Below are 14,234 nucleotides of genomic sequence, written 5' to 3'. Positions count from 1 at the left end.
TGAGTGAAACTGCGAGCTCCTATTGGCCAGTACCTTTTTAGGAAATATCTCAAAAACCGTACATCCCAGAGAACTAAGATCTTTACGAAAACCTTCCCAGACACGTAATGTACCTATGTGCCAAATTTGGTGTAGATCAGTCCAGTTATTTGGCCATGCATAAAAAACTGATGGACAGTCAAAAGATAGACAGAAATTAAAGGGGTTCTCCGGGCTTTTAATATTGATGAATTTTTTTCAATATCAGATTTGTGGGGGTCTGATCAACTGTCTGAGGAGACAGCGCACGCAGTGTGCAGGTACCATCTCCCATTTCTCTTCCTGCAGCTATGTCTTTGACAAAGCAGCAGCGAGCAGGCAGAGAGAAGAAATACGGCATGTGCACACTACACGCGCCTTCACTTCATACCGCTGATTGGCGGAGATGCCAGGTGCTGGACCCCTGCTGATCTGATATTAACCTATCCTGGGGTTAGGTTATCAATATTAAAGCCTGGAGAACCCCTTAAATTTTTGTGTATATAATAGATGTCTATTTGTGGCCAAATAGTAGTTGTTTTGTGGAATACATCTTGTCAAGGGTTTTACTAGCATGTCGCAATATTGTATATAGAGATGAGCGAATAAAAAAAAAATTTGATGGTTTGCCAAATTTTTGGGGAAAAATTTGGTTTGATCCGAATAAATTTGCGGTGAATTACGTTAAAAAATGGCTATTTCGTGAGCCTTTATAGTGGTGCAGAACACGGTGCCTTGCAGTAACATGCATATGGAGTCAGCTTTGGTAGTGAAATAATATTGTGAGTCCGTATGACATGCAGATGACAGGCGTCGCAATTAGAATCACTGTACATTTCACTGATTTGGGCAGTCACGAGGCCAAAACTGACCAAATAAGTTACGTATGAACTCAGCCTTACTGGATATACAGTAGAGAAAGTCTAGTGGAGGTTAGAGCTAAATTAGTCAATGGACTTCACAAACACCAGTTACCAGGAGGAACCTAAAAGTACCTGGTCACAGCCGGATGATTAATTATGAAAATTATCCCTTACAAAATTATCCTTTAAAAATGCCTCTATGGACATTGTGGATCAGAGTAAATGAAGGCATTGTTACAATTAATGGAGCAGAAGATTTTGCCTGCCGTTAGGGAGACTGCCCTGTGTATTGCTAATTACAAGTAAGAATTTATTATATCCAGTACCTGAGTGCTAGAGCGTGGACAAAGTCTAGAAAGATATAGAAAGAAGGAAAACTTCTCAAGTTAAAATTGCGATATAAGGGAGCGATATTATGGTGCAAGGAGCAGAAGTGGAAGCTCCTCCCTTGAATCCCCTCCTTCATCACCAGTGTGTGCTAGCCAGTGAGAAAACAAGATGGTGCGTCCTTGTCAGCCAAACTGGAGCGGCAGGTGTTGGGGTGATGAAGTGCCTGAGATGCCGGCAGCACCCGAAGAGATACTGTCACGGCCACGGTTCTGGCCGTGACTCCTTGGGAGCCGCATACAGTTGCCCGCGGTTTGGGTTGTTGTTTCAACCGCAGCTTGAGGCTTGATGTAGTTTGCCTCAAGTGCGGCTGCCGCGGACAACAGGTATGTGTGCGGTCCCTTTGGAGTTTGTGTGTCTGTATGTCTGTGTGCACTCTGTCTTATGTTTGGTGTGCACTGACATCTTCCCCTCACTGTGGTTGCCCGTGGCAACGTTTGGTTGTAGTGTGTACATGTGGTGGCAGTGTCCCGGCCTTCGGGCTGACTCCCAGGACACGGTTGCCACCCATGTCGTTGCTTGCGGCAACAGCCACAGTGTGACTTAGGTGTTGGACACTTTCCCTTTATGTTGATGTCTTCCCTTCCCTGGTGTTGGAAGGGCTAACTTCCTTCCTAGTGTGTGTGTGCACTGGGTGTGTCCGATTGTGGGTGTGGCTGCATGGGCTATAAAGCCTCAGTTAAGACATGATGTCTGAGGGGTACTCCAGCCTTGTTGTAAGCTGGAGGAACTCTCCTGGTCACATTTCCATCTGCCAGTGAGGGCCACCCTTGTGGTCATAAATTATGATTCACTATGTTTATGAAGATGTGTGTTTACTTCATGTATGGTGTTTGGTAGATGTTTGTTGGTCTTTTCTTATTGCAGCATATGGTTTCCTAGTTTCCTATGATGTGTGTGGTGTGCTCTGTCTTTGGTGTTTGTGGACAGCAGCACTTGGGTTCCAGGTTGTGTGTCTGTGGCAGGTAAGTGTGGTACTAGGCTCACTTACCTGTCACTGCCATATGTCTGTTTATGTTCCCCTGTCTGTGTTGCTTGGCCACTTTAGACTCCTGTTCCTCCGTGTCCAGGAGTAACGGGCTGTCTACCCAGCTCCTAGTTTAGGGCCATCTTGAGGGCTAGCAGGGACTTCAAGGTTCCGGAGCATGAGCCCTCCTACCATCAAGGTCGGCTCATGTAGCTAGGAGTCAGGGTCAGGTTAGGGATGCGATTAGGAGGTCACCTGCTCCCTAATCCTGTTGTCCTGGTCGAGCAGCGACCACTCCATCTGCTGATACCGCACGGCTGAGGGTTTTCCCCATCCTCAGCCGTGACAGATACGCGTCTCTCAAGTGCAGCGAGGTGGCAATCCCCGTGTCGGCTGATGCGGCGGATGCAGCCGGAGTCACCATTCCGCCGCCCAGGAAGCATGGCTCTTTTGAAGGACTAAATCCCATGTTCCCCAGAGAGATTACGGCCCATGGGGGAACTATGTGGCAATATAGGAAAGCTATTAACCCCTTAAGGAACGGGCTCATTTTCACCTTAAGGACCAGGCCATATTTTGGAAATCTGACCAGTGTCACTTTAAGTGCTAATAACTTTAAAACGCTTTGACTTATCCAGGCCATTCTGAGATTGTTTTTTCGTCACATATTGTACTTCATGACACTGGTAAAATTAAGTCAAAAAAATTAATTTTTTTGCACAAAAAAAATACCTAATTTACCAAAAATTTGGAAAAATTTGCAAATTTCAAAGTTTCAGTTTCTCTACTTCTGTAATACATAGTAATACCCCAAAAAATTGTGATGACTTTACATTCCCCATATGTCTACTTCATGTGTGAATTGTTTTGGGAATGATATTTTATTTTTTGGGGATGTTATAAGGCTTAGAAGTTTAGAAGCAAATCTTGAAATTTTTCAGAAATTTACAAAAACTAAATTTTTAGGGACCAGTTCAGGTCTGAAGTCGATTTGCGAGGCTTACATAATAGAAACCACCCAAAAATGACCCCATCTAAGAAACTACACCCCTCAAGGTATTCAAAACTGATTTTGCATACATAATTAACCCTTTGGGGGTGTTGCACAAGAGTTATTGGCAAATGGGGAGGAAATTTGAGAATTTAATTTTTTTGTCTAATTTTTCATTTTAACCCATTTTTTCCACTAACAAAGCAAGGGTTAACAGCCAAACAAGATTGTATATTTATTGCCCTGACTCTGCCGTTTACAGAAACACCCAATATGTGGCCGTAAACTACTGTACGGCCACACAGCGGGGCGTAGAGGGAAAGGTGCGCCGTATGGTTTTTGGAAGGCTGATTTTTATGGACTGGTTTTTTGACACCATGTCCCATTTGAAGCCCCCTGATGCACCCCTAGAGGAGAAACTCCCTAAAAGTGACCCCATCTAAGAAACTACACCCCTCAAGGTATTCAAAACTGATTTTACATACGTTGTTAACTCTTTAGGTGTTGCACAAGAGTTATTGGCAAATGGGGATGAAATTTGCGAATTTCATTTTTTTGCCTAATTTTCCATTTTAACCCATTTTTTCCACTAACAAAGCAAGGGTTAACAGCCAAACAAGACTGTATCTTTATTGCCCTGACTCTGATGTTCACAGAAACACCCCATATGTGGCCGTAAACTACTGTACGGGCACACAGTAGGGCGTAGAGTGAAAGGTGCGCCGTTTGGTTTTTGGAAGGCTGATTTTGGTGGACTGTTTTTTTGACACCATGTCCCATTTGAAGGCCCCCTGATGCACCCCTAGAGTAGAAACTCCATAAAAGTGACCCCATCTAAGAAACTACACCCTTCAAGGTATTCAAAACTGATTTTACAAACGTTGTTAACCCTTTAGGTGTTGCACAAGATTTAATGGAAAATAGAGACACAATTTCAAAATTTCAAATTTTTGGCAGATTTTCCATTTTAATATTTTTTTTCCAGTTACAAAGCAAGGGTTAACAGCCAAACAAAACTCATTATTTATGGCCCTGATTCTGTAGTTTACAGAAACACCCCATATGTGGTCGTAAACAGCTGTACAGGCACACGGCAGGGCGCAGAAGGAAAGGAATGCCATACGGTTTTTGGAAGGCAGATTTTGCTGGACTGTTTTTTTTTGACACCATGTCCCATTTGAAGCCCCCTGATGCACCCCTAGAGTGGAAACTCCAAAAAAGTGACTCCATTTTAGAAACTACGGGATAGGGTGGCAGTTTTGTTGGTACTAGTTTAGGGTACATATGATTTTTGGTTGCTCTATATTACACTTTTTGTGCAGCAAGGTAACAAGAAATAGCTTTTTTGGCACGTTTTTTTTTTTTGTTATTTACAACATTCATCTGACAGGTTAGATCATGGGGTAATTTTATAGAGCAGGTTGTCACGGACGCGGCGATACCTAATATGTATACATTTTTTTTTATTTATGTAAGTTTTATACAATAACTTCATTTTTAAAACCAAAAAAATGTTTTAGTGTCTCCATAGTCTAAGAGCCATAGTTTTTTCAGTTTTTGGGCGATTATCTTGAGTAGGGTCTCATTTTTTGCGGGATGAGATGATGGTTTGATTGGCACTATTTTGGGGTGCATATAACTTTTTGATCGCTTGCTATTACACTTTTTGTGACGTAAGATGGCAAAAAATGGCTTTTTTTACACTGTTTTTATTTTTATTTTTTTACGGTGGTCATCTGAGGGGTTAGGTCATGTGATATTTTTATAGAGCCGGTCGATACGGACGCGGCGATACCTAATATGTATGCTTTTTATTTATTTATGTAAGTTTTACACAATGATTTCATGTTTGAAACAAAAAAAAATCATGTTTTAGTGTTTCCATAGTCTAAGAGCCATAGTTTTTTCAGCTTTTGGGCGATTATCTTGGGTAGGGTCTCATTTTTTGCGGGATGAGATGACGGTTTGATTGGTACTATTTTGGCGTACATGCGACTTTTTTGATCACTTTTATTACCTTTTTTGGGAAGTAAGGTGGGCAAAATTTCAATTTTCTCATAGTTTTTATTTTTTTATTTTTATGGCGTTCACCGTGCGGGGAAAGTAACATGACCATTTTATAGATCAGGTCGTTACGGACGCGGCGATACCTAATATGTGTAATTTATTTTATTTTTTTAATTTTTATTCAGTGATAAATGTTTTTTTTTTTATCTTAACTTTTTTCACTTTTTTTTTACATTTTTTTGACCCAGACCCGCTTGGTTCTTGAAGATCCAGTGGGTCTGATGTCTGTATAATACAGTACAGTACAATATATATTGTTCTGTACTGTATTTTAATTACACTGAACAGATCTATGCTTTCAGCATAGATCTGTTCAGCACCATGGACAGCAGGACGCCTGAGCAGGCGTCCTGTTGCCATGGGAACCCTCCCCGTCTGCTCAGAACTTCGCAGACGGGGAAGGGTAAGCACGGGGCTGAGGGGGGCTCTCTGGGGGCTCTCTCCCTCTCCATCGGGGGGCTGCAAAGGCACAGCAGCCCCCCGATGGAGAGGGAGGGAGCTCCCTGACCGATGACAGTTAACTTTTTCCATACAGCGGTCCGTACGGACCGCGGTATGGAAAGGGTTAAACGGCTGACATCTGCACAGATGTCAGCCGTTTATACCAGGGTGCCAGCAATGTGCTGGCACCCTGGTATAACCACTAGAAGCCAACGATCATTCATGGGGAGGCGGGCGGGGGATCGCGATCCAGCCTGCCGCACCGCTCGCCTGCCGCAACGCCCCCACCGCCTGCGACACGGGCATCAAATCATGCAGGGGTGCAGGGGGGGGGGTGAAAAATATAGATTTTAGCCACTCTAAAGTTTCTGATCCCCGCGGTCAGGGACCGCGGGCATCAGAAAATGCAAAAAGCGCAGCAAACCGCAGGTCTGAATTGACCTGCGGTTTGCTGCGATCGCCGACACGGGGGGGTCACATCACCCCCACTGGCGTTGTCACAGGATGCCGGCTGAAGGATTTCAGCCGAAATCCCGTTCCGTTTAACCCCTCGGGCGCCGGAATCCCGATTTAAAAGTTAGGACGTACATGTACGTCCTTGGTCCTTAAGGACTCGGGAAATAGGGCGTACCGGTACGTCCTATGTCCTTAAGGGGTTAAATACTGGGCAGTCAGGGCTTGCGATCGACCCTACCCCAGGGATTTTTGAGAGGAGGACCAGGAGCAGGGTGTGGTTCTCGGTTGAGAGGGGGTCTGGCTTCATCCAAGATGAAAAGACCGAGTAGGAGCTGTATACAGGCGCTCTGTGAAGCGCAGTTACCTTCCTGAGGTCCGCCACAGCCTATATAAGGGAGACACCGTAGAATACACCCCCATGAAGTCCCTTCGGGGTTCATTTGCTGTAGCGTTAATCTGCCTCGAGAAACCTCTGGTCCCGTTGTCAGCACTGGAGGTATGGCCGGATGACCCAGCTGCAATAAGAAAAGTGCGCTGTCTGCAAGAGTCGGCAGAGGGTGTGCTCCGCTTCCGAGAACAACCTCAGCCAGAGCCAGAGCCGCTCATCCCAGGGTTGCCTACTCCACCTCAGAGAAGGGAGGAACAACAGACCACCGACCTCTCTGCATGTGGCCTATATGAGACTCCAGAAGGTCTTTGCTATGGCCCTGCCTCCCACCCAGAAGTTCGGGCTGCCTCTTCCCAGCTTCCTTCAGAGTGAGAAACATGTACCACGTAAGCTACATGAGGCTTCAGCTTCCTCTGATGTGTATGCCTACGGAGTCCTTTTCTTATGGCTTTGCACAGGGAGCAACAATGTTGTGCATAATTCTGATGGAACACCTGATCTTAAGAAACTGGACTTGGACTCCAAAGCAGAGGCTCTTCTGTCATGTCTTGTGTGCTGTGGAGATCGAATGCAGACGGAGCAGATAAAAACACATGAATGAGCCTGTATCACAGAAAGAATTTTATCACTAAGTACGTCATTCCATAACGCAAAAGGAGGTGTACATTCACCCATACATTTTCCTAAAAAGAGCCAGTGTTACAGAAAGAATTTCACTACTAAGTACTACAGTCCATACCGCAAAAGGAGGTGTACATTCACCCTGTCACAACAGGGTGAGGATAAGTGCAACCCTAAACTCCACCCCACCTCTGTCCCTGCCTACTTGCCTAACCGACCGCGTCCCTGCCTAACCGGCGGCGTTAAACTTGGCGGCAGTCCCTCGCTTAGACACGTGCAGGGCCTAAGAAGATAAAGAAGTACCGTAACAGAGTCAGGAAAGCCAAGGTCAAAGCCAGGAGGTCACACAGGTACACAGGGAACAATACAATAATGAGGTCAAAACACAATCCGGAGTCAGAAGCCAAGAGGTCGCATCAATTCCAGGGAGGTCACAAGGTAGAGGTCAAAAACAGAGCCGAGATCCAAACACAAGCAGAAAGTGCAATACTAAATGCTAGGGTAGCAATACCAAATCACAGGCAACCTGTGGCAAGCAGGCTGCCTGTTTAAATAACCTCTACAGGTTAGTCTTGTGACGTGGCCAGCGTCACGTGACTCTGATTGCTCATTACACAGCTGAGCGCCGATTCATTAACATCGGTGCTCATATCCCCTGCTGCTCATTGTCTAGGGGACGTAGGACGCCGGCCACGCTTAGGAGGTGTGTGCGGCTGGGTACTCCCCACCCCCTGGTCCCCATGGAGACGAGGACACTGACCGCGTCCTCGATCCATTGTATGCACGGGATGCTGGCGGCACTGCAAATGAAGAGCGCGCCGCCTGCTCCCCGTGACAGTACCCGCCTTTCTACGACAGGCCACCGGACTCATAATAACTGGAGTGGGTTTCTCCGGGTGAGCTAAATTAAACATTTTTACCAACCTCTTAACATGCATCTTGCTAGCTGGTATCCAAGACCTCTCCTCAGGACCATAACACTTCCAGTGAACCAAATATTGCAATGAATTCCGAACCTTTCTCACATCAAGGATTCTAGAAATTTTGAATTCTAGTTGGCCGGCAACCTCCACTGGCGGCGGAGATTACTGAGTAGGGGATGCAGGTGGTGCATTCTTTGATGTTCCTGGAGGGATACACCAAATGGAAAAGGATTTAGGAAAACTAGAGGAATGGTCAAAAATCTGGCAACTAAAATTCAATGTTGATAAGTGCAAGATAATGCACCTGGGGCGTAAAAACCCATGAGCAGAATATAAAATTAGTGATACAGTCCTAACCTCATTATCTGAGGAAAGGGATTTAGGGGGTCATTATTTCAGAAGACTTAAAGGTAGGCAGACAATGTCATAGAGCAGCAAGAAATGCTAGCAGAATGCTTGGGTGTATAGGGAGAGGCATTACCAGTAGAAAGAGGGAGGTGCTCGTGCCGCTCTACAGAGCACTAGTGAGACTTCATTTGGAGTATTGTGCTCAGTACTGGAGACCATATCTACAGAAGGATATTGATACTTTGGAGAGAGTTCAGAGAAGAGCTACTAAACTAGTACATGGATTGCAGGATAAAACTTACCAGGAAAGATTAAAGGACCTTAACATGTATAGCTTGGAAGAAAGACGAGATAGAGGGGATATGATAGAAACTTTTAAATACATAAAGGGAATCAACAAGGTAAAAGAGAAGAGAATATTTAAAAGAAGAAAAACTGCTACAAGAGGACATAGTTTTAAATTAGAGGGGCAAAGGTTTAAAAGTAATATCATGAAGTATTACTTTACTGAGAGAGTAGTGGATGCATGGAATAGCCTTCCTGCAGAAGTGGTAGCTGCAAATACAGTGAAGGAGTCTAAGCATGCATGGGATAGGCATAAGGCCATCCTTCATATAAGATAGGGCCAAGGGCTATTCATAGTATTCAGTATATTGTGCAGACTAGATGGGCCAAATGGTTTTTTATCTGCCGACACATTCTATGTTTCTATGTTTCTATGTTTTGAGTAATGCTTTATGTAAAACATTATGGATATGAAAGGAGTCAGGTAACCGTAACTTGAAAGACACCGGGTTAATGATTTCAATGATTTCATACGGACCAATAAAGCGCGGTGCAAATTTACTTGAAGGTACCTTCAAAGACAAATTCCTGATAGACAACCACACTTTATCTCCCAACCCAAAATCCACTCCTCGTGAGCGCCTCCTATCATTCTTAACTTTTTGAATCTCCTGAGCTTTTTTCAGGTTCGACTAAATCTGGGCCCAGACTGTGCACAATTCTTTAACTACTACATCAGCTTCAGGAACCTGCGAGGAGGACGGCGAAACTGAACGAAATCGCGGATGGAAACCAAAATTACAAAAGAAAGGAGACATACCAGTAGACAAATTCACCTGATTGTTAATGGCGAATTCTGCCACAGACAAGTATTCCACTCACCCTCAAATATTGTTCCAGGGATTGATTCAAACGTTCAGTTTGACTGTTGGTTTCAGGATGAAAGGCCTAAGAAAAAGACAAAGAGATATTAAACTTATGACAAAAAGCCCTCCAAAACCTTGAGACGAAATGAACGCCTCTATATGAAACCACATTCTCTGGAATCGCGTGTAAGCGTACCAAATGATCTACAAACTGGGATGCCAAGGTCTTAGCATTGGGCAGTTTTGATAGAGGAATAAAATACACCATCTCACTAAATCTGTCAACAACCACCCATACCACCGACTCACCCTCAGAAACCCGTAGGTCGGTGATAAAATCTATAGAGATATGGGACCAAGGTCTACTCGGGATGGGCAACGGTCGCAACTCACCCACCGGACGGGACCTAGGAGTCTTGGACCTGGCACATACCTCACATGAGGACACATATGAGTGGACATCTCTTGACAAAGTGGGCCACCAGTAAAACCTGGAGACGAGTTCCTTGGTGGCATTAATACCCGGATGTCCACTAAACACAGAATTATGGCTCTCACCCAACAGTCGGAAACGTAAATGACTGGGGACAAATAATTTATTAGCAGGGGATTGTACCGGAGCTATGTGTTGTCCCGGAGTTATTTAGGTCGTCAGGTTGGAGGAGACCGAAGCCACAATGACAACTGCTGGTAATATAAGTTCTGGTGGAGTATCAGGAGGTTGAAAAGAGTCCCCTCCAAAAAATGACACCATTCTTCAAAGGCCCATTTACTAGCAAGTAACTCTTGGTTTCTAATATCAGAATTTCTCTCTGTGGAAGAGAACTTATGAGAAAAGAACGCACAGGGTCTCAGATTAGTGAGAGTTGTTGACCCCTGAGAGAGTACTGCTCCTACACCATCCTCGGAGGCATCGACCTCAACTACAAAAGGCCTCTCTTGGTCTGGTTGCACCAATATTGGGGCGTTAACAAAACAACTCTTGAGTGTTTCGAAAGCTGTTATGGCCTCCGGTGACCAATTCACTAGATCAGCCCCCTTTCTGGTTAGGTCCATGAGAGTTTTGGCTATCACAGAAAATTTTTTAATACATTGTCTAGGGGACAGTGGACGCCGGCCATGCTGAGGAGGTGTGTGCGGCCAGGTCCTCCCCGCCCCTTGGTCCCCATAGAGATGAGGACACTGACCGCGTCCTCGCTCCGCTGTATGCGCTGGATGCTGCGAATGAATTGTATTTTTACACAAAAGGCTTTTCTACAGATAAGTGCAACAATGAAAGGCGTATATATTTGTATTTCGCCAGTAATAAACGGCAAACTGGGCTGTAAAATGTCTCACTGTACCGCTGAACAGCAATTCGGCCCAATTTTATGAATTTTTTTACAAAAAAGGCTTTTCAACAGATATGTGGAACAATGAAAGGCGAATATATTTGTATTTCGCCAGTAATACACGGCAAACTGGGCTGTAAAATATCTCACTGTACCACTTAAAGGCAATTAGGTCCAAGTATTTTTCTATTTTTACACAAAAGACTTTTCTACAGATAAGTGCAACAATGAAAGGCGTATATATTTGTATTTCGCCAGTAATAAACGGCAAACTGGGCTGTAAAATATCTCACTGCACCACTGAATGGCAATTAGGCCCACATTTTTTTCTATTTTTGCACAAAAGGCTTTTTAACAGATAAGTGCAACAATGAAAGGTGTATATATTTGTATTTTGCCAGTAATAAACGGCAAACTGGGCTGTAAAATATCTCACTGCACCACTGAACGGCAATTCGGACCCAATTTTTTTCTATTTTTGCAAAAAAGGCTTTTCTACAGATAAGTGCAACAATGAAAGGCGAATATATTTGTATTTTGCCAGTAATACACGGCAAACTGGGCTCTAAAATATCTCACTGCACCGCTGAGCGCCAAAGATATTTTTCCTTTTGCCACTAATACACGCCAAAAAGGGCTTTAACCCCTTAAGGACTTAGGACGTACTGGTACGGCATGGTTCCCGAATCCTTAAGGACCCATGACGTACCGGTACGTCATGGCTTTAATTTGCTATTCCGGCGCCGCGGGGGTTAATCGGAACGGGATTTCGGCTGAAATCATTCAGCCGGCATCCCATAACAATGCAGGGGGGGGGGTCATTTGACCCCCCCCGTATCGACGATCGCAGAAAACCGCAGGTCAATTCAGACCTGCGGTTTTCTGCGTTTCCGGTCCATTCGGGTGTCCTGTGACCCGATGAACCGGAAAAAGACTGCGATCGGTGGCGTAATTATACACCACCTATCGCAGTCCGAGGATTTGGAGAGGCGGTGCTGGCCCTGGTGCTGAACGCCGCTGTCCAGGGTGCTGATTGGTGCAGGGGAGAGAGGCGCGAGATTCAAACCTCCTGCGCTCCTCTCTCCCCTCCTCTTCCTGTCCAGCACCCTGACCGTGCAGCACCGTCCAGCGTCCAGCTCCTGAGTCCCCCTAATCGTAATCCATCACCCTCCTGCACCCATCGCCACACAGGTAGGTTAGGGTCAGTGAGGGAGAGGCACCGTTAGGAAGGGAAAGAAGGGAAAAGTTAGAAAAAAAAAAACTTTTACACTAAACTTTTCTTTCTTTCTGATCCATCTATCAGACCCCAGACCCCCCCCCCCCTGCCACTTGCCCCCCCACCAGCCCCCCACCACCACCAGCCCGCTGATCAGCAACTTTGAACTTTTTTTTTTTTTTTCTAACACTTGCCCCTTTTTTTTCCTTATTTAGTACGCGAACACCCGTTGCCCCCACACACACGCACATATAATAAAGTTTGCCACACACGCACACATACACGCACACACACCCATGGCCCGCCGGATGTTCTCGGCCGAGGAGGCATACGCCCAGATTGCCTCCGACTCCGAGAGCCCCAGTGAGGATGAGGATGACCCCACGTTCCTTTTGTCATCCGCATCCTCCTCATCATCATCGGATGACGATGAGCCACCAAGGCGGCGGAGACGCCGCCAGGCGGAGCCAGGGGCCCCACATGCTAGGGATCCTGTGGCCCACCCTAGTACGAGCCGCCCTGGGGTTCGTACTGGTTTCCCGGCCCACCAAATAAGTCCACCGGAGCCCCCTGCCGATGAACTTAGCTGGTGTCCCCCAGTGGACTTTGAGCCTGAGATTCCGGATTTTGCTGGCAATCCTGGAATCCAGATTCCCACAGTGGGGTTTACTGAAATTGACTATTTTAGTTTTTTTTTCAGTAACCCACTGGTGAATCTGATGGTGGAGCAGACGAATCTGTACGCCCAACAGTTCGTCGCTCAAAACCCAGGCTCATTTTTGGCTAGACCCGGTGGCTGGACGCCGGTCAGTGCAGCCGAGATGAGGACATTTTGGGGCCTCGTGCTGCATATGGGTCTAGTCCATAAACCCAGTGTCAGACAATACTGGAGTGGGGACGTCCTATACCAGACCCCACTGTACAGTATGGTTATGACACGTCCCCGGTTTGAGGCCATCCGGAAATGTCTGCATTATTCCGATAATGCAGCATCGATCACTTTGGGGCCACATTTCAGCAGGCCTACGTACCTGGAAGGGAGGTCGCGGTTGATGAGTCTCTCGTTGCGTTCAAGGGGAGACTCAGTTTCCGCCAATATATTCCCACAAAGCGGGCGAGGTATGGCGTGAAGCTATACAAAATTTGTGAGAGTACCTCAGGGTACACTTACAAATTTCGTGTGCACGAGGGGCGAGATTCCCGGATTCAACCCCCAGAATGTCCCCCCACTATGGGTGTTACCGGGAAACTCGTGTGGGACCTTATGTACCCACTGCTGGATAACGGTTACCACTTGTACGTGGACAACTTTTATACCAGCATTCCCTTGTTCAGGTCCCTTGCCGCCAGATCCACGTTCGCTTGTGGGACCGTGCGGAAAAATCAACGCGGCCTCCCTGCCCACCCCCTCCAGGTACCTATTCCCAGGGGTGAGACCCGTGCACTTACCAGTGGAAACCTGTTGCTGGTCAGATATAAGGACAAGAGGGATGTCCTTATGCTGTCCACAATCCACGGTAACAGCACCACCCCAGTCCCTTTGCGAGGTACCGCGGCAACGGTCCTCAAGCCCGATTGTATCGTCGACTACAATCGGTATATGGGAGGAGTTGATCTCTCTGATCAAGTCCTCAAGCCATATAATGCCATGCGCAAAACCCGGGCATGGTACAAAAAAGTTGCGGTCTACTTGGTACAGGTTGCCATGTACAACTCTTTTGTACTATCCCGAAGCGCTGGCAGCACAGGGACATTCCTCCAATTCTATGAGACAGTCCTCAAAGACCTGATCTTTTCAGACCGGGAAAGAGCAGGCCGGAGTACCTCGGGAATTGGAGGCGCCCGGATCGTCCCTGGCCAACACTTTCCAGGTGTGGTCCCCCATACTGGAAAGAAGGGACGAACCCAAAAAAGATGCAGAGTGTGTCACAAGAGGAGGATACGGAAGGACACCACTACTCAATGTGACACGTGCCCCGATCATCCGGGCCTCTGCATTATCAATTGCTTCAGGGAGTATCACACTTCCATGGAGTACTAAATTTTTATAATCCCCAACAGTCCAC

This window comes from Bufo bufo, chromosome 1 (genome assembly GCF_905171765.1).
Source record: "Bufo bufo chromosome 1, aBufBuf1.1, whole genome shotgun sequence".
NCBI classification, from domain to species: domain Eukaryota; kingdom Metazoa; phylum Chordata; class Amphibia; order Anura; family Bufonidae; genus Bufo; species Bufo bufo.
This window is presented reverse-complemented; position numbering follows the sequence as displayed.